Here is a 23,501-nt window from a genome sequence, read left to right as displayed (position 1 = left end):
AACTATGGGGCGTGAATATTATTAAATACTCGGAGCGCGATAAAATCATGAGTTTTTTACACGACGCGGGCACATGTGCTGTAGGACTGATGGTAATTTTTCATAATTGTTCGTGATGGAGTAGTATCTGAACAATTCCCTCTATGCGGATTGCTCTTCGCGTGTCTACGACTGTGGCCGGCGGCCTCCGAGGGCTAGCATGCCGCCAAATCTTGCGTAGGCGGCCTCTCACAAGTCTGGAAGTGTTGTGGCGGGTGCAAACGCCCGGCACGCGTCTCCGGGGTGTGCCCCCCTCACGGACGGCGCCGCCGCCGGCACCTGGAGGGGGGAAACGGACGCGTCGGGTCTACACGGAGGGGATCTTGCTGTGGGTCTGGCCCGGATGTTGCTCCAAAGTGTTCCTATGGGCTTACCTAACACAACCGGGTGGATAGGTCCACTACTCAAAGCCCGTCCGTGCAAAGTCAAAGGGCTAGATCCCGTGGTCAAACGCTACAGGGTTAGGCGGGACGGGGGGGCCTGGGGGGTAGCAATGCCACCCGAGCGTCGCACCGGGCCCTGATACATGCGGGGTGGTGTGGTGGCATGTCCGAAGAGGCGGCACGCATCTCCGGGGGGTGCCCCCCCTCACGAACGGCGATGACACGGTAGTAGACGTTCTGCGGTAACGATGTGGCGTGAATATTATTAAATACTCGGAGCGCGATAAAATCATGAGTTTTTTACACGACGTGGGCACATGTGCTATAGGACTGATGGTAATTTTTCATAATTGTTCGTGATGGAGTAGTATCTGAACAATTCCCTCTATGCGGATTGCTCTTCGCGTGTCTACGACTGTGGTCGGCGGCCTCCGGGGGCTAGCATGCCGCCAAATCTTGCGTAGGCGGCCTCTCACAAGTCTGGAAGTGTTGTGGCGGGTGCAAACGCCCGGCACGCGTCTCCGGGGTGTGCCCCCCCCCCTCACGGACGGCGCCGCCGCCGACACCTGGAGGGGGGAAACGGACGCGTCGGGTCTACACGGAGGGGATCTTGCTGTGGGTCTGGCCCGGATGTTGCTCCAAAGTGTTCCTATGGGCTTACCTAACACAACCGGGTGGATAGGTCCACTACTCAAAGCCCGTCCGTGCAAAGTCAAAGGGCTAGATCCCGTGGTCAAACGCTATAGGGTTAGGCGGGACGGGGGGCCCTGGGGGGTAGCAATGCCACCCGAGCGTCGCACCGGGCCCTGATCCATGCGGGGTGGTGTGGTGGCATGTCCGAACATGGCACCGCATCGAGGGGGGCACTCCCCGGAGACGCGTGCCGCCTCTTCGGACATGGCACCACACCACCCTGGATGTATATATGAGGGCCCGGTGCGACGCTCCTGTTGCATTGCTATCCCCCTAGGGCCCCCGTCCCGCCTAACCATGTAGCGTTAGACCACGAGATCTAGCCCTTTGACTTTACACGGACGGGCTTTGACCAGTGGAACTCTGCACGCGGTTGTGTTAGGTCAGCCCATAGGAACACTTTGGAGGAACATCCGGGCCAGACCCACAGCAAGATCCCCTCCGTGTAGACCCGACGCGTCCGTTTCCCCCCTCCAGGTGCCGGCGGCGCCGCCGTCCGTGAGGGGGGGCACACCCCGGAGATGCGCGCCGCCTCTTTGGACATGGCACCACACCACCCCGCATGTATGAGGGCCCGGTGCGACGCTCCGGTGGTATTGCTATCCCCCCAGGGCCCCCGTCCCGCCTCTTCAGACATGGCACCACACCGCCCCGCATGTATGAGGGCCCGGTTAGACGGGACAGTGTACCTGGGAGGGTAGCAATGCCGTTAGGTGTTGCTTTGGGCCCTCCTACGGTTGTGGAAGCGTGGTGGCTGGCGCAGGCACCCGGCACGCAGCTCCGGGGTGTGCCCCCCTCACCGGCGTCGCTGTGGGGCACGGCGGCAGCAACGTCCGTGAGGGGGCAATCGATATACCATCGGGGTATTTTTTTTTTGTTAGATAAGGCACGTTTATGTTGTGAAAAAAATAGGAAAAAGTAAATAATATAAATAAAAAATAAAAAAATAAAAAAATAGAGGTATGCCGACGGCACCTGCGCACACGGCCACGGATCGATGACGTGGCAAAGGGCGGGGATCGATGACGTGGCAACATCCATGGGCCAGGAGTATGCCGACGGCCAGGCCGTCGGCATAGATTTGCCACCCCACGGACCAGCGAGCGACGCGGATCGATGACGTGGCGGGCGATGCGGATCGATGACGTGGGGACTATGCCGACGGCCGCCGTTAGCCCGTCGGCGTAGACTGACGCCGTCAAAAGGCCGTTTCCGCCCGGGTAGCCGGGCCCACGTTCTATGCCGATGGGCTTATCTATGCCGACGGCCGCCGTAGGCATATTTCTCGCGACGCCGACGGCTGAGCTTTGCCGACGGGGGCCGTCGGCATAGATGAATATACGCCGACGGCTTTTCTATGCCGACGGCTTGGGATGGGTCGTCGGGATAGGCCAATCTATGCCGACGGTGGCCGTCGGCATAGGTTCGGCCATCGGCATCGCCAGTTATTCTGGTAGTGGATGAAGCATATTCATGTGTTCCCGCAAAAAAAATATTAATGTGCTCCCTTTGATGTTCTTTGACATGATTTTAGGAAAAACAAATTTATATTGCCATCATGCATGCTACTCACATGGCAAAACTTAGAATTATTGTCACTCTACAATTTGTCATGGAAATTTTTAAAAGTTATAAGATTTTTGACATGCGAGCTTTTTTTTAAAAAAATTCTATACTTTTGCCATGCAACTACAATATATGGCATTTTTTGAACATGTTGTCTAGCAGTGACATGGCAATTTTTAGGTTAAACGTTCTTACAACATGGCAAATTTTAGACATTTTTAGTTCACTAACATGACAATTGTTGAAACCTTTTTGTGTCATGTGAATGTGCAATGATACTCTTCAATTGCCATCATGCGACTAGTTAGATGACAATTCTTAGATTCATTTTTCTACAATTGCCATGGCAAATTTTTAAGATGTTTGCACATGGCAAATATCATTTGCAATTCATAATTTGTTAAAGCTTTTTGCCATGCTGAAATCTTTTAAACTCTTTTGCAATGTACCAAATCCAATTTTTGGCCATCTAACCAACAAAATTTTTACCATGGCAAAAACTTCATTACTGCGTGCTATGCCACCAATACTAATTTTGCCATTTCAGTAACATAATATTTGCCATGGCAAAAAACCTAAAACTTTTGCCATGTACCAGTTACATTTTTTGCCATGGAATTTTGTTTGCTTATACACCATGTTAGTTTCATTGTACGTATCATTGAAATTTTATTATTTATACTATGGCAATTTCATTAATAGAACATGTCAATTTCTTTTTCATAAACACCTTGTAGACCACGGAAAAATACATGAAAAAGTTGCCATGTATTTAGTAAAAATAAATCCTAAATTTCCACCCATTATATTTTTTCAAAATGTTGTTATGTGTTTCTAGCGAAACAAAAAAATCTTAAATTTGCTTTAATATTTTTTAACTAAAATAGCCATGCGTAAAATTTTCATAGGTAGTATGGCAATTTTATTATTTTGGCCATGGTAATTTTATTAATTGGACCATGTTAATTTTAATTTTTGCCACAACTTCTTTGTTTTTTTGTATAATAGTCATCGTACAATTTGCAATTTCAACACAGTTTTTGCAATGAAAATTAAACATATGTTGCCATGATACTTTCAAATGATTTTTGACATGCAAACTTGCATTTGTGTTGCCTTGATATTTCATACTAGTTTATCTAAATATACCATGGTAAATTTATGTGTTAGAGCTTGTCATTTTTATAGAGCATAGCATGACCATTTTTATAAATTAGTGCCTGTCATTTGTCATTTGTATGTTTTCTGCGCCTTATATGCACATGATATTTTTTTCGTAAAAAAATAGTTACCTAGCCTCTAGCCCAACTGCGAGGGTCGTGCTGGTTTTCCGCTGGAGTGAACAACGTTCAAGAGAGCGATTTTCGTTCGATCGATCGCTGATCGTTGGATCTGGGAGGTCTCCAGATCGAACGTCAGGTGGATATTCCAGAGCAGAGCTGGGACCGGCTAGCCATGGCCGCATCCCCACCTCTGGCTGCGAGGTCGGGTGGATGATGGGCAGGGTGGTGCGCGAGTGCGAGTGCGGCGGCGACATCTCTGCCTCCCAGGAGGACGCACTCGCCACCTCCCCCTTCCTCGGCGGCGGTGACCACGACCAGTCAGAGGGCTTGGCCGATCTGCCCCAGCAGCAGCGGCAGGAGGACACCGTCGCCATGTGCACCCTCCCCTCTACCCCTTCCCCCACCAGGTCGTCGTCGCCACCGCCTCCTTCCCCGCCCCCACGCCGGAAGCCGAGGGTGTGTGTCTGGAAGGTCGACAGGGGCAAGATCCCCACCGCAAACCCCAGGCCACCATACCAAAAGCAACAACCAGAAGACCGCCACCGAGTGCCAGGTAAAGAAGAATGGACGCACGCCACACATTCCTGGTATGTCAGTCATGCCTAGGAAAGATGACGTAGTTAGATCGATTAGATCGCACAACCTTGCTTCATTCCTTCACCATTCTTTCTTGCCAATACAGTCCAGTGCATGGTTGATGCTCCATGGAATGCAGTATTTCAGCAGCAAGCACTCTTGTTGTAGTATTTTTGGCCATGATATAATATAACCATATATGAGAACGGCTTGATGAGGTTTGTTGATTGTAATAAAATTAGATAGTACTCCCTCCGTAAAGAAATATAAGAGCGTCTTATATTTCTTTATAGAGGAAGAACCAAACTCATTCATTCATCCATCTCTGAATCAGGTAGGAAGATAATGTCAATTCTACCATACCAAGCATGCCCAAATACCATTAACTATCTACTCCCTCCGACCCATATGTCTTACATTATGGGACGAAGGGAGTACCATTCCATTCTCCAATCCAAGGCTAGATTGTAGCTTCTTTCTCTTCACCTACACTCTCCCTACACATACATGCGCACACATACATCACCAGCGTATATGTATACATACCTGCCTCAAAAACACACGCTCTCTACGCACCTGACAACATATACTCCCAAGAGATACCTCCCAGTCACAAACTTGTACTTCTTCTACCACTAAAGCACGGCAGAGTCAGCTGACATCGTCGTCGCCGTGCAGTATAGACTCGAGAAGGGCCTCCTCCTCCTCCTCCTGCATAAGCACAGCAACAAACACACCCCGAAAACACCCGTCAGTACCAGAAATATGATCACCAGTCGCAAAACTAGCTAGGAGCCAACTAGAAAGAAAGATAGAAAGAAAGAAAGCGATCGCTGGCTGGCGTACCACCAATGCCGTGGACTCCGTCTCTTCGTCTACGGCGCTCACGATGCTGGGGTCGTCCATCAGGTCCTGCATGTTCACAGTTGCTCTTCATATACAAAGCGCTTCTACATTGCACCACCAATCATCAGAAACGTTGTTCAGCGTATAAGAATAGTGATAAACAGACTTACATCTTCAGCAATGCGTAGTACACCGTCCTTGTCCTGCACAATGACATGCCAATCATTAATTGTGCATAATTTCTTTCAATGTGGGGTTTATAAAAGCATCTAGCTGCCGAGAGTTGCTAAGCAGGCTGAAAGGGCAACCGACATACCTTGAGTGCAACGAACAGAAGCGGGTCGATTGGTGTATAGATCATATAGTGTGCACCGTCCTGCAAACAGAGTATCCACGCTAATTGCCAGCAATAACATATTCACAAGCATTTTTTTTTTTTTAGAAAAGGAGGAGGACCCCCGGCCTCTGCATCTGGACGATGCATACGGCCACTTTATTATAGTAGCAAGACATGAATATGTTAACTATTCTGAGAAGGCAAATAAATTACAGTCACCGCATGAATTTGATTCTTTGGCTACAGAATCTAAGTTACTCACCAAATTGAAGTTGCAAATCTCTACACCTTCAAAAGGTGCCTCCCCGCTACCGCCACTAGAATCTGCAATTTTAATGTGACAAATCAAAGAGGGAACTATACAACTAGAAGCACATCACATAAGAGACACACAAACTTTTAAATTCATATCAAGATCTCGTTGAAACCTTTTCTTACTTCTAGTTTTTTTTATAAAAGAAACCTTTTCTTACAAGCAGGAACCTATTTTTGAGGGGTATTATTGGCACAATAATACTAGACAGGTTCGTGCTTCTGGTTACCGAGGAATTCTTGGATAGGGCCCTGTTTGGATACTCTAACTCAGTTAGAGGTTAGAGTTAGATTCTAACCTTGAACCAACCCTGAACTAACTCTATCAAAAAGGTGTTTGGATGGCAGGGTTAGATTGACAATAAATGCTCTTTTTCAATCATTTGGCTATTTTGGACCCTATTACTTGCCAGATTTGGCGGAGCGAGCCCTAGCCGATGCAAACGGGGACGCGCCCGGCAAGGAGCTGCGCTGGCCTCTCGCACAGCCCGCCGACCGAATCTGCCGTCCCTGCGCAAGGAGTCGCACTGGCCGAGGCCGACGGGGACGGGCTGCGCAAGGAGCCTCGACTGCTTACCGGCGGGCGGACGGGCCGCGGGGAGACGAGGGGGTTGGAACGGGAGGATAGGGCGGGGATGCTTACCGGCGGCGGACGGGAGCGCGGATACGGCAAGACGCCTTCACAGGCGGTGCGAGAGGGAGGGAGGGAGAGGACGAGAAGCTTCGAGGAAGTGGGGAGGGATCTGCTGCGGGGAGAGCGAGAGAAAAATGTGTTTTTTTAGTGGTCCCAAGAAGAACTAACCCAAATAAGCACCTCTTGGATGGGTTAGATTTTTTGGTGGGTTAGATGCATCTAACCCAAACTAACCCTCCTGTTTGGATATTTTTGGGTTAGTTGAGTCCAAACTAACCCAAACTAATTCTAACTCATGGAACTAAACAGCGCCAGCATCTTCAGGAAAGCAGAAGCCACGTCGTGCTGTGTAGCAGAATCTGAAACAAGGGCAAGAGACTATTACAGTATCATTTATCATCATTTCCTGGAGTTCTCTCCTTAATGCTTTGATTACTTCAAAAAAACATATCCTGTGAGAAATCAACAAAAAGATTTAAAAAAACTTCACATAATTTGGACTCATCAATCCCACCCGCCACTAATGTCACCCCACCTATAAGCAATTTTATAGTAGTGCTATGATGGACAAGATGGTGCTGGACTGATGCGGCGACATCTCCGCCTCGCCAACTCCCCCTTCCTCGGCGACCACAACAATGATCATCCTGGCGACTGAGGAGGCCTTCGCCACAACCAGGCGCTTCACCAACCAAAATGCCGTGGATGAGTTCCTTGCACCAGCCAGATATGCAAATTGGCAATATGAAAATTTCAGAAGAAAGATGGCAAACACACTCAACAGTCACTTACTTGTCACTTTTGTCTCTAAAATAATTTTTACTTGTCAATTCACAAAGAATACACCTGAATAATAATAAAAAAGAGATTTGCGTGACCTTGCCAAAAGAACCTGACATATAAGAATTAACTGATAGTAAAAATAAAAATCAATCGATCATATCAGGTAAAATAAAAATTCGACGACTCAAATTTTAACAAAAAACAATGATTTATGGCGTTATAAGTTGTAGACGGTAACTAGTTATATGACTAATATAGGTTAAACTAGACCTGATGATACACAACACTTAGTTTTACTTCTTACATAACCAATTGCAATATTATATGGCTGGGCAATCAACCGAGAAAGAAGTCCGTCTTTTCACTGACAAGCAAGGACCAGACTACAACAACCTCCACAGTGGCATTCCTAACCGAAGACTAAGTGTATTTATTTGGCAACGTTCGACAGGAAAGTTGATGTGACTTTTTCGAGCAATACAGCAACAAGACTTCTCATAGGCCATTCTCATCGTTCCGTGTGATTCCACTTAAACTAATTTTCTCGGCAAATGAAATTAGTTATGTAATACTTTATGCTTTCCTTTATCACACTGGTGGAAGAACACAACTCGCCCATAAAGTGGTGGTAATATGATTCTCTGTCACATCAAAATGAGACTAAGAGGAAACAACTCGACATCCACATTTGAAAGGTCGCCTATTTTTGTAACGTGTTTGTTTGGTTAATTTATTACAGGATTAATTTAGTCTTTACTTATATACCAATATACAATTTATCGTCATTTTCGTATTCCTCTAATAATTTTCTAAAACATGAATTTCATTTTATGGTTTATATAAATAATTTATAATTTACCAATTCATATAAATTTGTATGTTCAATTTAGTGTTGCCTAACCATTAACAAACCACTACTAGGAAAACCCTTACCAGTAGCGCTAGTTTTTTGCTATTAGTAGCGCGGGCAGGCGCGCTACTGCTACGGCGCTATAACTATTTTTTAGCAGTAGCGCTTGTTTGACCCAGCGCTACTGGTAACTGAAGCTAGCAGTAGCGCTCTTCCATCCAGCGCTACTGATACTTATCTGCAGCGTGTGTAGCTAGCCAGCGCTACTAATATTTGAGTGCTACTGGTAATCTTTACCCCCACGCCACTGCTAACTTTTGTAGTTTTTTCTAACGTTTTGGCTCTGTACACATTTAAACAGATCCACCGTTTATACAATAACATGCATATTGAACATATAAATCTAGCACACAACCCGCCTAACGAGCGCCATCGCGCTTTCCGGTCGATCCAGCCCGCACGATCTGCCCTGCTGTCCACTTACCATGTACTTTCTATCTCGCTGGTAAACATCTGGACGTTGATTTTTCTGTACGTTATGTGTTCTGGTTACAGTGGATGACACCTGGGCTACCCTTCTGCACGGGCCCGCTATTGCAGTCACAGCGAGCGTGTATTCGTGTGTTCGGCTCGAAAAGAGTGGTGGGCCGCAGCTATCGTGGGTTGCAGGTTGCGGTCAAAGCCTAGCCCCCAATCCCCTTCCGTCCCGAGCCCCACGCCCCACACGCCGCTCCATCTCCGCCCGTGCCATCCGCCGCCGCCGCCATGCCCCTCCTCCTCCCCTTGGTTTCTCTCCTCTTCGAGCTGCCTCTCCTCCACCCGCACCATCGACCATCTCCCTACCTCTTTCTCCTGTCCGCGAGACAGTGCCTTCCCACGTTCTCGATCCGGCATTGCCGTGCACGGTGGTTTCAGATCGTGCGCAGGTCGCAGGCATGGAAGTAAGGGGCGTGGTGGTTTCTGTGATGTGTATGGAGGAGCGGGGGAAGGTGAGGATGACGGACAGGTGGGAAGGCGCAGCAAGACTGGAGCTGCAGCGCTCGCATCATGATGGCGTGGAGCCGTCCATCACTACCCATCGACCCTAGTTTAGGTTTGCACATCTTTGGCCCCCATCTGCTTTCTTCTAGATTTTGCCTTTTGATTTCATCAGTTATTTGGTAATATTATTTTAATTTCTTGATTTTCCCTTTTTTTTCTCTAAAAAAAGATATGTACAGATCAGACGAAGAAGAGAAGAGGCAACCCGTTCGCTATGGTGAGTTGCAAGGTAGCGGGAGGATGCCGGTTATAGCAAAAGGAGCAGGCTGGTGAGGAGGGAAAGCAGCACCGGAAGGTATATATTTCTTCACACTAGTAAGCTTGCACGTGCAACGCACGTCTGAACTCCATCACATAATTATTAAAACAGTTGTATGGTTTTATATAGATTTTCATCTGCAAATTTTTCACTAAAAATAATGTTTGTTTGGGTGGAAAAAAATCAAATCACATGGACAAATGAAGAAGGTGTAAATAATATTAAAGATCAATGGAAATCTCTACTGAACATTGGTAGTCTCATATGCTTCCCATTGAACATCATACATTCTGTGAATTACCACTGCCCTAGGCAATCCACAATCCAGCTGTCTTGATTGTGAAGATCTGATATTGCTCAGTTCATTCTAATATACATCCTAATATACATCTGCAGAATCCGCGAAGTAAAAGCAGAGAGAAAGATTATACCGAATCTGGCGACCCTAACCAGATAGAGACATGAGAGAACAATTAAAAAAGACAATGAAAGATTTTAATGAATAAAATCTTATGCTTACATATCAATCCATGAGAGATAACTATATTTTTGCAAATTTTCATTACAACATTGTCGAATGTGTGATCAACAAAGACAAACTACAGTAGGCTTGTATCATGCATTATGATCTAACAGAGGCAGTCAACAGAGCCGAACTAATGGAGATAATTCATCTAGGTAGCTATAGGATGCATTATGATTTAATTCTCCCCCAAACATGCTTCCTATTAACTCCAAAATCTGATATTGAAATGACACAGTATTTGTCCTATCAGAATTTTTTAGACAGAGGACCATCACATTCTGAAACTACATACTCATGCTCAACTTTTTCCAGCACAAAGACTAAGTTGTATGTGTTGAAAAGTATCAATCAATAGGATAAAGCATGTACCTGTACTAACCTTGACAACATCAATGGCCTTGTCATTCCTTCAGAACAACCATAATGAAACTATTCTTGTCTTATCTTTCAAATTGAAAGAGATAATATACATGAACAAAGCTTATTTCTGAAGATACATTGTTGCTAACACCCAGAGAGGTTATGGTCCAGATTGAATCGGGCTGCACTGGGTCGGTGGCTGGACAATGGTGGAGTTTCGGTTGCAGTGATGTGGCCATCGTGGTAGAGGCGAACCTCTGTGCTAAAATGCATTATAATGTCAGGTTAGAATCGAGGATTCTAGCAGATAAAGAAGGGATGGAGAGGGAGAGAGATGTCAGGTCGCTACCTTCTAGGTACCGATGGATGGAGCTGCCCGTTCCGAGGAGATAGGGTGGAGGAGGGCGGAGCTGGCAGCAAGGAGCACACGTGTGGCCTCGTTCGCCGGCTCTACACAGGAATGGTTACTTAGCAAGGTTCACAAAGAAAGAATATAGAGCAAGAACAAAATCTGCTACTTACATAATGTAACACGAATCCTCTTTTATATGGATATATATAGTAGCGACCTGCCACATGTTAATATTTTGACAGAGGCTCCAACTTTGTCAGTGGTATTCTCCTCGAAAATAACCTGCAAGTTATGCAAGTAGCATATACTCCCTATATCTCATAATATATGAGTGCTTTTAACACTAAATTAGTGTCAAAAACGCTCTTATATTATGGGACAGAGGGAGTAGTTCCTTTCTTTCCAGAAGCTGGAATCACAATGTGCATCAGTTGGTACAATTCTCAATGATTACCTTGACAGTGTTCATAAATGTCTGTATTGATGTTTCCATGACCGTTAGATATAAGTTAATTCAGATAAGCAGTACCACCAACCTTTACCAAAATTTGGAGAAGCATGTACTGAATATTCATAGAATCATCTGTATAGTCGAGTCATTGTATCTTTTCTCTCGGGTATAACATCTTCCATGACCAAGCTTTAGCAATGCAAATAACAGAGCAATGCCACCATGCAAGAGAAAGACACCTGAATGTTCAAATAAAATGAGGATTGCTCCTGTTGATGCATGATCATAATTACATTTGCATTGACATTAAAGTTGAGTAACAAATGCTATATCGTTGATCCAAGAGATGCTAGCTAAAAGTAAATATTTCGCAGTATTACACCTAAAGTTTAACGTGCAAATGCAAGAATCTCTATCTAATATTACCCTCCCCACATTAATGTGACACGGTTGCCTTTTCCCATCTCTGTATATATATTTTCATACAATCTAGCTTGCAAAACAGGTGCAAGGCACTGTTTCTATGCAATAATATTAGAAAACCTTAACCATGGCGGACATATATAAATATGTGATGAGCATTAAAATGGGAAGACAAAAAAAGGTAGTAAATTTCATGGACAAACCTTTCTTCCAGTCAGTGTTGAGACATGGTCCGGTTTTGCAAATTCTCCCAATAGAAAGTGAAAGTGAAGCAGACTACAATATATAGGGTCCACAGATCATGGCTTCTACTCCGATTGAAATATTAATTCAATTTTCCTTCATGTACATATATTACGCCGCATATATCAATGCCTAAAGGAACCACTTCACCTGAGTGAAGCTTCAATTCTAAAAAGTGAAGTTCTCGATGTCCTACAAAAACAAATCTTATCAAACAAATCAAACAAGCTCAATGGGCTAAGAACAGAAGTCCTACAAATCAAAGACGCCAACCCTTAAAAACTCAATTGTACCAAACATCCGAAGAATTTGCTAGCTTAGCAGTCAAGACCAAGCTATCAACATTTAACTGCAGTTGGCAAACAATATAGACTATCTATCTAGTTCACTAAAATGACCATGCATCCAGCGTTGTTAGTTATGATTAATGACCATTTACATCAAAATTTCATAATTCTCTGCCACGCATATACACAATTAGAAGGATGAAAAAACTCAAAACAGATTATGAAGCATCTCTTGCATCAAATTGCAAGTAATTAAGCACTCTGGATGGACCCGGACGGCAGCGAGATTATTGCTCTGTCCATCTATGAACCAGACCTACGTACCTCAAGGGTCTCTCTTACTCTGTCCATCTCAGAGCGGCTTTAGGCGGCCACTAACATTGATTATGTAATTTCCTCAAGATAAAAGAACATTATTCTGGAATTAATATGTCATCACTTTTTTTTTGAGCTGTTAGAGCACCCGGGAGAAAAAGCTTTCAAAATGGTGGGCATTCAGTTGTAGTTCTTTTTCATGCAGATAGGCCTTCCAACTTTCCAAGAATCTTACTCTGGATTAATTACATAACATACAGAAGCAGAGTCATGTTGCTGGTCTATTGAGCATAAAATTAAACTTTGTATAAAAGCAGGGCTGTTAAGCCTATTATTCTCTACAAGATTACCTTCGTAGAACTATTACACACGATCGAATTTTACGCAGTAGAACAGTGTCTAATTTCAAGCATATTGAAGTACAATTATAGGTTTTCTTTTAGTGAATATAGTGACACCATTGTTTGGTTTCAAGCTTGGGAGTTACAGTGCATATAATCTCTCACCTGAGAAGCCATCACCGAGAGGCCTACCCATTCACAGCTCAAATTTTAACAGATTCATGAATTGCTTAAATTTGTCAAATTTCCCAGTTAGGTCACCTGGGAGGCTGGGAATCCTGAAGGTTAAAGATTATTAATCCATCACAAGTCAAATAGCAGATAAATGGGAAATAAGAAAATATAGAAGTACATCAGCAGTGATTGCAGCTTCTAGTATATCAAGAAAAATACGACGATCATCAGGTCACAATACATCTAAGGTCATACAGTTTGAAGAATCTAACTGGGACTTGGAAGAATTCAGCAAACTATTATTATGAGCCAACAATTCCGTTTCAAAACATAATTGCTGAGATATATGATACTGAAAATTCCTTTCTTCAAATATCTTTCATATTTAAACTCGAAATATCTAGAAAATGAGAGCTTTGGCCTTCTTATGATAACATGAAAGTAGCAGCTAGCAGCCATACTGCAACTCCATATTTTAGACGCTTTCAATGAATTCATAAGACATGCAAGGACCGCTCACAGTTTCGGCGGCAATGTGAGCAAAGCAAGTCAGCAAGCATATAATGATTTCCAGGCTGAGAAGAGTGTAGATAGACCTGCAATATTCTTATATACGACCCTTGACCACTTATCCGCTTCTCAAACAAACCATATACTAAAAGCTGGAATATAGATCATGCAAATGTTGCGATAATTCTGAACTTTGCAGTTCACAGAACACTATTAGTAGAAAGTAAGTAGTATTGTTCTGTGAGTTTAGTGAAACGGAAGCATGATTAGCATATCAAAATACCGTATTAGCCGACCATTGTATCTGGGAGAAGGACGGCGACGATGTCTCACGTGGTCATCCATGATCGCAGTGGATGTAAATCGCGTGGTGGTCGGTAATGAACTGGGGCGATATGGATGCACCCGATGGACGTTTTGAGCACAATACTTGAGATCTTTGCGACCCCTCTCCAAAGCTGCCTTTCTATCCTGAAATCTCCAGAAAAAATCAAAATCAAAATCAGAGACAGATGGTAGCCGGTGAGGGGAACTGACCATGTGCTGCTGAAGTAAGCCTCTGCTTTTCATGTTCTAGTTATACTTGCCAGCCTAAAACTATTTTGGTCACATATGGACATGAAGTCAAACTGATTGTCCAGGGGCTAAGTAGTTCAACACTTTTTCACTGCTAAATAGTTGAATAGCTAAGGGATATGTATATCTTATATTGTTGTAAAAGTAGTTCAGTGATGGCCTTGTATTCCTGTTTCGTTCTGAAATATCTGTGCATGGCCAAGTCGCCAGAGCCAAAGGGGAAAACGAAAAGGAATCAAAACGCAGTCAGTTTGAGTGGTACCGGCAATATATAGTCTGGCACATCAAATTCACTACTTTTTTTGGCAAACTGATTCACTACATTGATATATCCACAAAGTACAGAATTTGCAAATACAGATATACTACTAACTTCTACAATTCCGTCACAACAAACTGTTGAACCAATATGCATACAATGTTCCTCATACCATGGAGGGGAGCACGGCGCCTGGTCGCGGGCATCGTCAGACTTGAAGTCATAGGAGAGGAGGTCGGAGCAGCGCTCCCTGCCATGGTTGTGGTGGTCGTGGAGGAACGGCTCCGGCGGCCCGCGGCTCCCGTGGCGAAGGGGGCGCGGCGGGCGGCTCCGGCAAGTTGAGCGGTTGGGGGCGAAGGGGGCGGCTCCCGCGGGGGCGGGGCGAAGGGCGGCTCCGGCGGCGGCTGACGGCCGCGGGAAGAACGGCGAGGTGGCGAACTGCGCGCGGGGGAACTGCCCAGGCGGGAGGAGGAGGAGGGGGGCGAGAGTCGTGCGTGTGTGCGTTGTTGGTAGATTTCTTTTTTAACAGCGGGGCAGGTTAGCGATCGGCTTAATGCGTGGCTTGTTGGGTTAAACACAGGAGGATTATGAGCCATCAGATATTGTAGATGAACGGTTAAAATTGTTTGGATCTGCCCCTCTCTTTCTTTTATAGTGGTAAAATATAGTAGATGATTTTCACTATTTTTCAACATGTATTGCATTTTCACGGATAATGCTTTTATACTTTCGGCAAAGGTGCGTGATCCCATCACCTGTCAAACTCCTACGTCGGTGCCTCCTCTCCTCTTGCCATGACTGCTCGTTTTGCTTTCGTTCGATTGTTGCCATGGTGTTCGCTCCTTCGGTTGCTCCGTACGTTTCAGCTTCTTCATGGAGCCTTGATGTGCCTGGTTTCCCTCCTCCCTGACTCTTATTTTTCTCCCCCTACAGGATCTACGAGGTTGCTGTTGGTTCTTGGGTTCTCAGTACCCACCTAGGTGAGCTACGACTTAATTCCTTCTGTCTTATGTTTGATAAATTCCCTTCTGTCTCATGCTTGATAAAAAGTTGTTCTTCTGTCTCATGTTTGATGAAAAGTTGTTGGTCAGTGTAATAATGATTCATTACCTCCTCACTGTGAGCAGTGAAATAACCAGTAAATTGTATTTATTTGCAAATGAAAATAAATTTGTTCCTATGTAGAGAAATTTGTAAAAGAAAACAATCAAGTTGATGTCGTTTCTCATATATAGAGGCCTGTCTTGGCGAAACCAATAATTTTATTATAATTCTTGCAAGCGTTCGCACATTGGTTGCCGGATAGAAGTAGAAGTTCTTATACTCTCAAAAGTAAAAACACTACCAGGTGGGCAGCGATTTCACCGTCGCTGCTACTCTTTGAGAGAGTTAATGCTTTACCAAAAAGTATGTTTTAATAGTAGTGTGGCTGGTTTACAGTTATATATAACTGAATAGTTAAAAGTATTCCCTGTGCACTTAAATTGAGCTCATAAAATTTTCTTTATCATGTGCTTTTTCTGCTGCAGATCATTGCACTTCTCCTAGAGGACAGTCTATTATCATAAGGGTGAGTGTCCAGCTTGCTATGCATAATACAATGATGCCTTTGGTGTTGGAGGAGTAGGGATCATTGTGATATTAGTTCTCATTTTTTTGTGGTAGTTTCCTTTTTTTACACTTCCTTCAGTTAATTACATTTTGTTCTTGGAATGCGTAATCACACCCACCCCCATATCTAGCTAGGTTCTTTCTCTCCTTGGGCTCTTTTAGATGTAAAGGGAGGACTAGCAATCTAGCATTCTGTGGCATGCTAAAGTTTTGATCAGTTCTTCACAGTTTCATGAAGACACACATTGAATTAATGGAATACAGTGCTTTTCTATATTGTGCCTTGCAGGAAACTTGTGTGATTGGCAATTAGCATCAACACTTTGAAGAGCTCGGAGTAGTAGTTTGAATGTAAGTATTCTCCCTCTTTGTGCGTATCTGCTTCTTTGTCTTTCAAGCTGCTCTATTCCCAGTATGTCAAATATGGTTATGTTAGCCCTGAGTTTACTTTAGTTTCAGTTTGTATATTTGATGCATCAAAAATAATATTACTTGGCTAATAAACCTTCTTTCCGTGATACATGGTCATTAAGCTATTAATGGTGTTCTTCTGGATTTACGTTGAGATTTGTCAATAGCCTACATAACTGCTTCTTCTGTTTGCCTACCTTTTGCCCAACTTTACAGACTTTACAGGCTTCTGAATCCTTTTATTTAGGACCAAGGAAAAAAAATGCTAGCTGTTAATTGTGTTTTCTCACTGACTAGGACCTATCTTGCCTAAGTGCATGCCTAGGCGTGCTTAAGAGATAGGTGTTCACTGGCAAAAAAAAGAGCTAGCTGTTCTATTGTTGCATAATAAATCAGACGTAGCCAACCTGCACCGTGCTTTACATAATAGATCATGTGTTCGTTTTTGTTCGTCAGGAGTGAACTGTTTTCTATGAACTCGTGTTTAGTCCTCCAAATGTGGTCATCACATTTTGCCTCTAGCTGGATAGAGTAGCTGATGTTTAGCATCCTCTAAAGGCAAACACTTGAAGAAAACATACTTTTTGCCTACTGTTGCAGAAGGTGTATGCTGAACTTGCTAGCTGTATAACTTTTTAGCCTAACATGGGTAAGGGGAAAAATACAGAAAGAAAAGGAACACCCAGATTTTCTTGTGGTTGTGCCTATTTTGGCATTATTACGCAAAATTAAACAAGTACTGAAACGGCTTTCAGCGATGAAGTTTCACTGCTTTATTTTTGCGCTTATGATAATGTATTGCACATTGGCTTCTCTTCAGGTGTTTCTAATTTGACTGTGAGTGCTGAGTGCAGCTCTGTTATTTATCATTTTCTAATTCTTTGTGATTTCTAGGAATTCTTCTACTCAGCATTGTTCATATCTAATTCAATATATTTTTGATTCATTGAAGGCAACTAAAAAATACTTATGCTATTATAGATTCCTAAAGCTATGCATTCTGTCGAGCTATTTTCTTCTTTAGTCATGACATCTATTACAATTCCATATTTCTACAGAGAGATAAGTTGTAAATTTCTGATAAGAATTTTGAAGGTTTGGCAATTATAATATAGTAAACGCATATCCTGAAGTTAGAATTCCTGTACCGTTAATCTATTACCAGTAAAACACCTATCTAAATCAATGCAGGGTTTAGAAGTGAACTTCAGGGATAATTGTTCATGTTGCTTGAATTATAATTGTATGAGGTTTTATTATTTTTTAATTTTAATGAGTGGTATGTCTGCAGATTAACGGTAAACTTTTGGTAAAAGCCTTCCTTTTGGAACCTTGATAGTGCTCATTAGTTATATTGCTACACGTTGTTATTACCCCAAAACTAATGAGCACTATAAGTTTCCAGAAAGAGAGCTTGTAATCCCATGACCCATCTATGGAAAAAAGTAGTCATTACCTTGACGTTTTAATTCAATTTGATGGCAGATTTGATTGTGTCTTGAAGTAACAATATAGAATCAGCTAGAACTGAAAGGTCGGGTCACTTCTGATTATTTCGCATCATTTATTTGTCAATTTTTTGAATTGATTCTAAAGAAAAAAGTATTATTACATATTCGTCGTCTATTGTGAGAGATATCATTCTTTTTAGGTGTTTAGCTGATATATGGTCAGTTTATGTTATTAGGGTGCAATATGAAGCTCGCATTAGTTCATTAAAAGAGGTATTGTTCATCTGTCATGCTTTGTCCTATCACATTTATTTCTCTCCGGGATGTGAAGGGTGTTGTTAAAAGTCAGGAAATTATTACCTGTCGTCTAGGTTTTAAGAGTACCAGTGTATAAAATGCCAAGACAAGCATAGGGGCTTTGCAAGACATAAAGCTATATCCTGAGAAGAATAGATGGAATTTTTCTCGTGGTTTGATGGACATTTCTGTTCCTTTCTCGATGGTTTCTCTGACTTTGTGAACCCAAAGGACTAGAAATCAATATTTGACCATTGTTGAATTAGATTGCCCTTTTTAACATTGATAGTTTGTTGAGATATGATGCAAATATTGATAGTTTGTTGTATAATCGTATTGATTCTGCTGAACGGAGTCTCCTTTTGTGCAACACTGATCTTTCTACTCAACAATAGCTTTTTTACAGTTTCCAGAAAGAATGGCTTTCTTCCTGTATTTTCTTGTTTTATTAATTAATAGCTTATGTTTCTTCTTTGCAGGCAAGCAAACTGCAACATGATTATCTCTTTAACCCTGTTAAGGTAAAGTATTCTTCTTTGTATTTTGGTCATTCAATATTGAATCACAATTCACAAGTGGTCTATGTCTTTCAACGCGGTGCCTCATGTCCGATCACTAAACAATATTGTAACAGTTCAGAGGTACTTTGAATGCTTATATTTTTTGCTTCCATTTTTTCCCAGTCCAATGTCCTCGTAATGATTTAGTGCCTCATGTTTGGCATTTCTAATGGGTAGAGTTTATCAAATGGTTCATTTGTCCACACGATCTTGACATAGTCAGGAAGCATCATATTTGTACTTTGTGTGTGTTCCTCAGTTAACCCTTTTGATCTTTACGATGCATCAATATTTAATAAGTGCACATGCACACAAGAACATGAGACTAGCCACAATGGAGAGTAACATACACTAGTAACATACACATATCCCTAGACTATGTTACTACCTTAATAGTAGGTAGTAACATAAGTGTCGTAACATGTTAAGCTTTATTTATTAGGCTATAGACTCATATTGCATTGGGACATGTGATGTTACAGTAACTAGCTAAGTTACTAGTACTACATCTCTCCTCATTAACTCATTGCCACATAAGAAAATTTGCTAAGTTGGACTCAATGTTACTACCGAAATTACTCCCACTGTGGCTAGTCTGATAGCACGATGATTGCACTATTCCAGTGCCTTGATTGTATGGCATAGACATGCTATTATGCGTAACTACTGCTTGTTGCGCTCAAATCCTTTTCATTTCAGGTCCTCCTGTTGTAGTCATGTGAACTTACAAAGTTCAATAGCTATACACTGGGTATTCTGAAGAAACTTTGCTATCCCTGGATTATAAATGTCAAATACAGTTGACATCCATCGTTGTTTCTCGATTTTTCACCTTTAAATGTATTAAGGTTTTTTCTTTTGTCCACAAGTGAAGCTTACTTGATGTACCTATATCTAATAGCAAAGTATTTCGAATGCCTTCTTCATTTCTGTCTTGATTAACATGTCCAATTTCTTTTTCTTGCTAGAGATGTATATAACGGTGTTATGCATTTTATTTCCTGCTATGTAAAAAACATTTTGTGTCCAACATCTTAGTTCATCGAATGGTTTGCTAGCTATATCACTGGCTTTCATGCTTTAAGACGATGAATTTAACCTGCTGGTCATTCATATCTCCATCCCTCTGCAATGAAAAAAATGTGAATTGCTCTTGCCTAATTTTGGAAAACCAAATCTGCATCATGTTGATATGCTTCACGGCGATCATGCTTTTCACACCCATATAATGATGCCGTGCTTTTCCTTTTGATAGTACTTTTTGTGTGTTCCTTTATCTTGGGCAGTATGTAAGTTACTTTGTCAATCATGTATAGTATGGAAGTTATGTAAAGGAATATTTACTGAAATATTATGTAAAACCTATGGTTCAAAGCAAATCTTTGGTAAATTAGAATATTGACTTAACTATTTGGCAGTGTTATTATTGATGGTCTGGAATTTCAAACTCATCCGTTTAATTATTTGAGAGCATCATCAATATTTTTTCCAGCAACATAATTACAAAAATAAACATGGCCACAAAATTTAGCTTCTTAGGCAAATAAAGTTCAATGTACCATTTGCATCATCTAAATGATTTCATTCGAATTTGAATGCCACCTGTATCATCAAAAATCAGGCACAAACATAGTTACCTTCATGTCCACTTCCATAATCTGATTGTGTTAATGCTGCTCCATGAAAGACAAAAACAATTCTTCTTACTAATGAACAACATCACTTGCAACAAAATTAGATCCCAGCTATTATGAACATTTTATTATCTACTCACATGATGCATATATGTCTACTCATGCTATCTTCTTCTTTGTCGTCAGCCTACAGTGATGGAAAGAATCAGAATCCCAACAAAAATACTGTTCAATGCTAGATGCAGCAGCTAGGCCTCCCAGATGAAGTGTACTCAACACAGAAGGCAAGAGCAATTGGTCTTGGCGCAACTATTCACTTCTATCCCTCCAAGCATCAACTGGACAACAATCTTCCAAGACAATCAATATCAATCCATGTATCCAACAAACTAGAAGATGTTGAAGATCAACTAGCAAACGAAGCTCTCAAGTACATGAAAAGCATCCACCGTAAAGTGCCGTAAAGTGCTGCAGGACATAAACTACGACAAGATGCAGCTGCTCCAGCAGAAGTGTGAAGCTCTTGAGCATCAGCAGAAAGAAAAGGACAACCTAATAGACTATTTTAGCAACAGTTGGTGCTATAGCCTCGGTGGAGATCACATGGCAGCAAAGGAACTTTACCGTATAATAGATAGCAACTTCACAGCCGGATCAATATCCAAAGACAATGATTGGAATCATATTTTGTCGCAAGTAAGATATGTTGCTGATCATACAGCCACACAATCAGAGTATGAACTCCAACAGACAAACAAGTACTACTGGAGCTTGGATGATGATGTTGAAGGAATTTCTGCTATGAACAATGAAAACATCCAACCACAACCACTATGAACAATTGCCTGAACAAGTTTTCAGCGCCGATGATCCACCAATCACACTGACTAATGTTCATGACTTCATAATGGCTATAAGATGTCTCTCTCCCTATCTACCTTCCTTCCTAATAGCATTGTAAATATTTTATCGTAAGCTTCTTAGATCACTATGTATCACGAATAATCCATGTGTTCTAATCTGCCCCTAAATATATTTATGTTCACTCTTTCAATACTTGCCTTACTCTCGCCCCTTGCGCCATTGGCGCAACGGGTCATCTAGTTCATTGAAAAGCAAGTGAGTCATCGATGAGCCAAACACTCTAACAACATGCATTTTAACAGAATTCTAACATGCATTTTAACATGCATTTCAACATTTGGACAAAACAAGCATATGAAGAGGGAGGGAAGAGGGGGTGGCACACCTCAGGGTTGGGATCGGGGTCGGGGTCGCCGGGGCAGAGAGGGTGTGTCCTTCTCCTCCTCGTCGATCTGCAGAGAGACCACATTTGGTCAGAGAGAGAGAGAGAGAGAGAGAGAGAGAGAGAGAGAGAGAGAGAGACCTGCCGGCGGAGAGAAGAGGGGCGGCACGGGGGGAGGGCCGGGCCGAGGGTGCATCTAGGGCAGGGGGCAGCACGGGGGGAGGGAGCGTCGGGGTGGCCAGTGGCCGGCGTCGGGGTCGGGTGCGGCGCGCATCGACGGCGGCGTGGGCGGGTGCGGCGTCGGGGTGGCAGTGGCCGGCGTTGGGGTTGGGTGCGCCGCGCGTCGACGGCGGCGTGGGCGGGTGCGGCGTCGGTGGTGGCCAGTGGCCAGCGTCGCGGTCGGGTGCGGCGCGCCTCGACGGCGGCGTGGGCGGGTGTGGCGCCAGCGATGGCGTGGGAGCTCAGAGAAAGGGGATCGAGCGAGAGTGAGAGAGAGGAAAGAGATAAGTGTGTAGCTCGATCGATCGTGCTGTGTAGGCAACTTGGCTATATCGCGGCTCAGCAAAACGTGCTACAGCGAAGTTAGCTATAGCGCGGCTCAGCAAAACGCGCTATAGCTAACTTAGCTATAGCGCTGCCCAGCACAAACCGCACTACTGCTATTTTTTTCTTTTCTTTTTCTTTTTCTTTTTCTTTTTCTTTCATTTCATATTCCACAAACTTCCTTCCTTTTTCTTTTTTTCTTTCATTTCATTTTCCACAAATTTCCTTCCTTTTTCTTTTTTTTCTTTCATTTCATTTTCCACAACTTATTAGTTCCTTTTTCTTTTTCTTTTTCTTTTTCTTTCATTTCATATTCCACAAACTTCCTTCCTTTTTCTTTTTTTCTTTCATTTCATTTTCCACAACTTATTAGTTCCTTTTTCTTTTTCTTTCATTTGATTTTGCAAAACTTTCTTTCTTTTTCTTTTTCTTTTTCTTTTTCTTTCATTTGCACTTTTCTTTTTCTTATCTTTCATTTGCATTTGTACAAGTTTGTATAGCAGGGGTATATATAGCTCTAGCTAGCTAGGGTTTAATTTGGTCTGTCGTTGGAGCAATACCACTGTTACCCTCCGGATAATAATTAGTATAATATATATTACATCATTTGTCCGCTAACGGCGGTATACAAAATAGGAACACACAAAAATTGTGAATTAGTTTGTCAGCTTGGGCGACGACGACGGTTCAGACTGATCTTCTTCCGTCTTTTGTTCGTTGTCGAATAATTGAGCCCAAGGTCGTGACTTCTCCTTTTCCAGGGATTACAATCTTTCACAGGTAATGTAGTCTTCATTCTTCTTTTGGCGTATGTTTCATCGTCATCAACATCATCTTCCCTCATCGGATCACCGTACTGGTCGTAGTCTTCCTCGTTGGCGACTCCATCCATTCCGACGATGCTCCTTTTGCCTCTCCTCACGACAACACGGCCGGGATTGATCGGGTCGGTTATGAAGAAACATTGTGTCACATGTTTAGCGTGTACCCATGGCTCATTTTTGGCGGTGGCGTTGACGGTACCGCTATCGGAGTCGGGTATACACATCGTAGTGAAATGTCGGTTTTCTCTTTGTACATTCTTAGCCCATCTGACACGGAACATCGTCGCACTATGCAATCCAGAGTATTTAAGCTCCCATATCTCTTCGATCCTTCCATAATATCTTTCAGTTACATTCCCGGTCATGGATTCCATCGTCACCCCTGAGTTTTCGTCATCACTGTTTATATCTTTCTCATCCGTGTAGAACGTGTATCTGTTGATATCCTATGCTTGATAAGTCGCGAGATTGGTCGACGGGGCATGTGCTAAGGCGTATATGAGCG

At 42.9% G+C, this 23,501-nt stretch overlaps 2 long non-coding RNA genes across 5 annotated transcripts; one reads left to right on the top strand and one right to left on the bottom strand.

Annotated features, from left to right (window-relative positions):
• Nucleotides 1-8,732: 8,732 nt before the first annotated feature.
• LOC109750557 (uncharacterized) lies at nt 8,733-21,415 on the top strand. Its single transcript, XR_002229926.4, has 3 exons — nt 8,733-9,395; nt 9,513-9,638; nt 20,570-21,415. It is a non-coding gene; the product is annotated as an uncharacterized lncRNA (long non-coding RNA).
• On the bottom strand, nt 9,758-14,878 carry LOC120973937 (uncharacterized). Of its 4 annotated transcripts, none has more exons than XR_005769614.3 (8): nt 14,592-14,878; nt 13,868-14,055; nt 13,066-13,178; nt 11,918-12,149; nt 11,011-11,530; nt 10,838-10,938; nt 10,498-10,750; nt 9,758-10,047 (listed from the first exon to the last, which is right to left on the bottom strand). It is a non-coding gene; the product is annotated as an uncharacterized lncRNA (long non-coding RNA). The 4 variants fall into 4 exon arrangements; XR_006670898.2 differs by having other exon boundaries at nt 10,508-10,750; XR_006670896.2 differs by having other exon boundaries at nt 9,758-10,750.
• Nucleotides 21,416-23,501: the final 2,086 nt, after the last annotated feature.

Source organism: Aegilops tauschii, chromosome 2, assembly GCF_002575655.3.
Source record: "Aegilops tauschii subsp. strangulata cultivar AL8/78 chromosome 2, Aet v6.0, whole genome shotgun sequence".
NCBI classification, from domain to species: domain Eukaryota; kingdom Viridiplantae; phylum Streptophyta; class Magnoliopsida; order Poales; family Poaceae; genus Aegilops; species Aegilops tauschii.
Note: the sequence above shows the minus strand (reverse complement) of the source record. Positions and strands in the feature narration are given on the sequence as shown.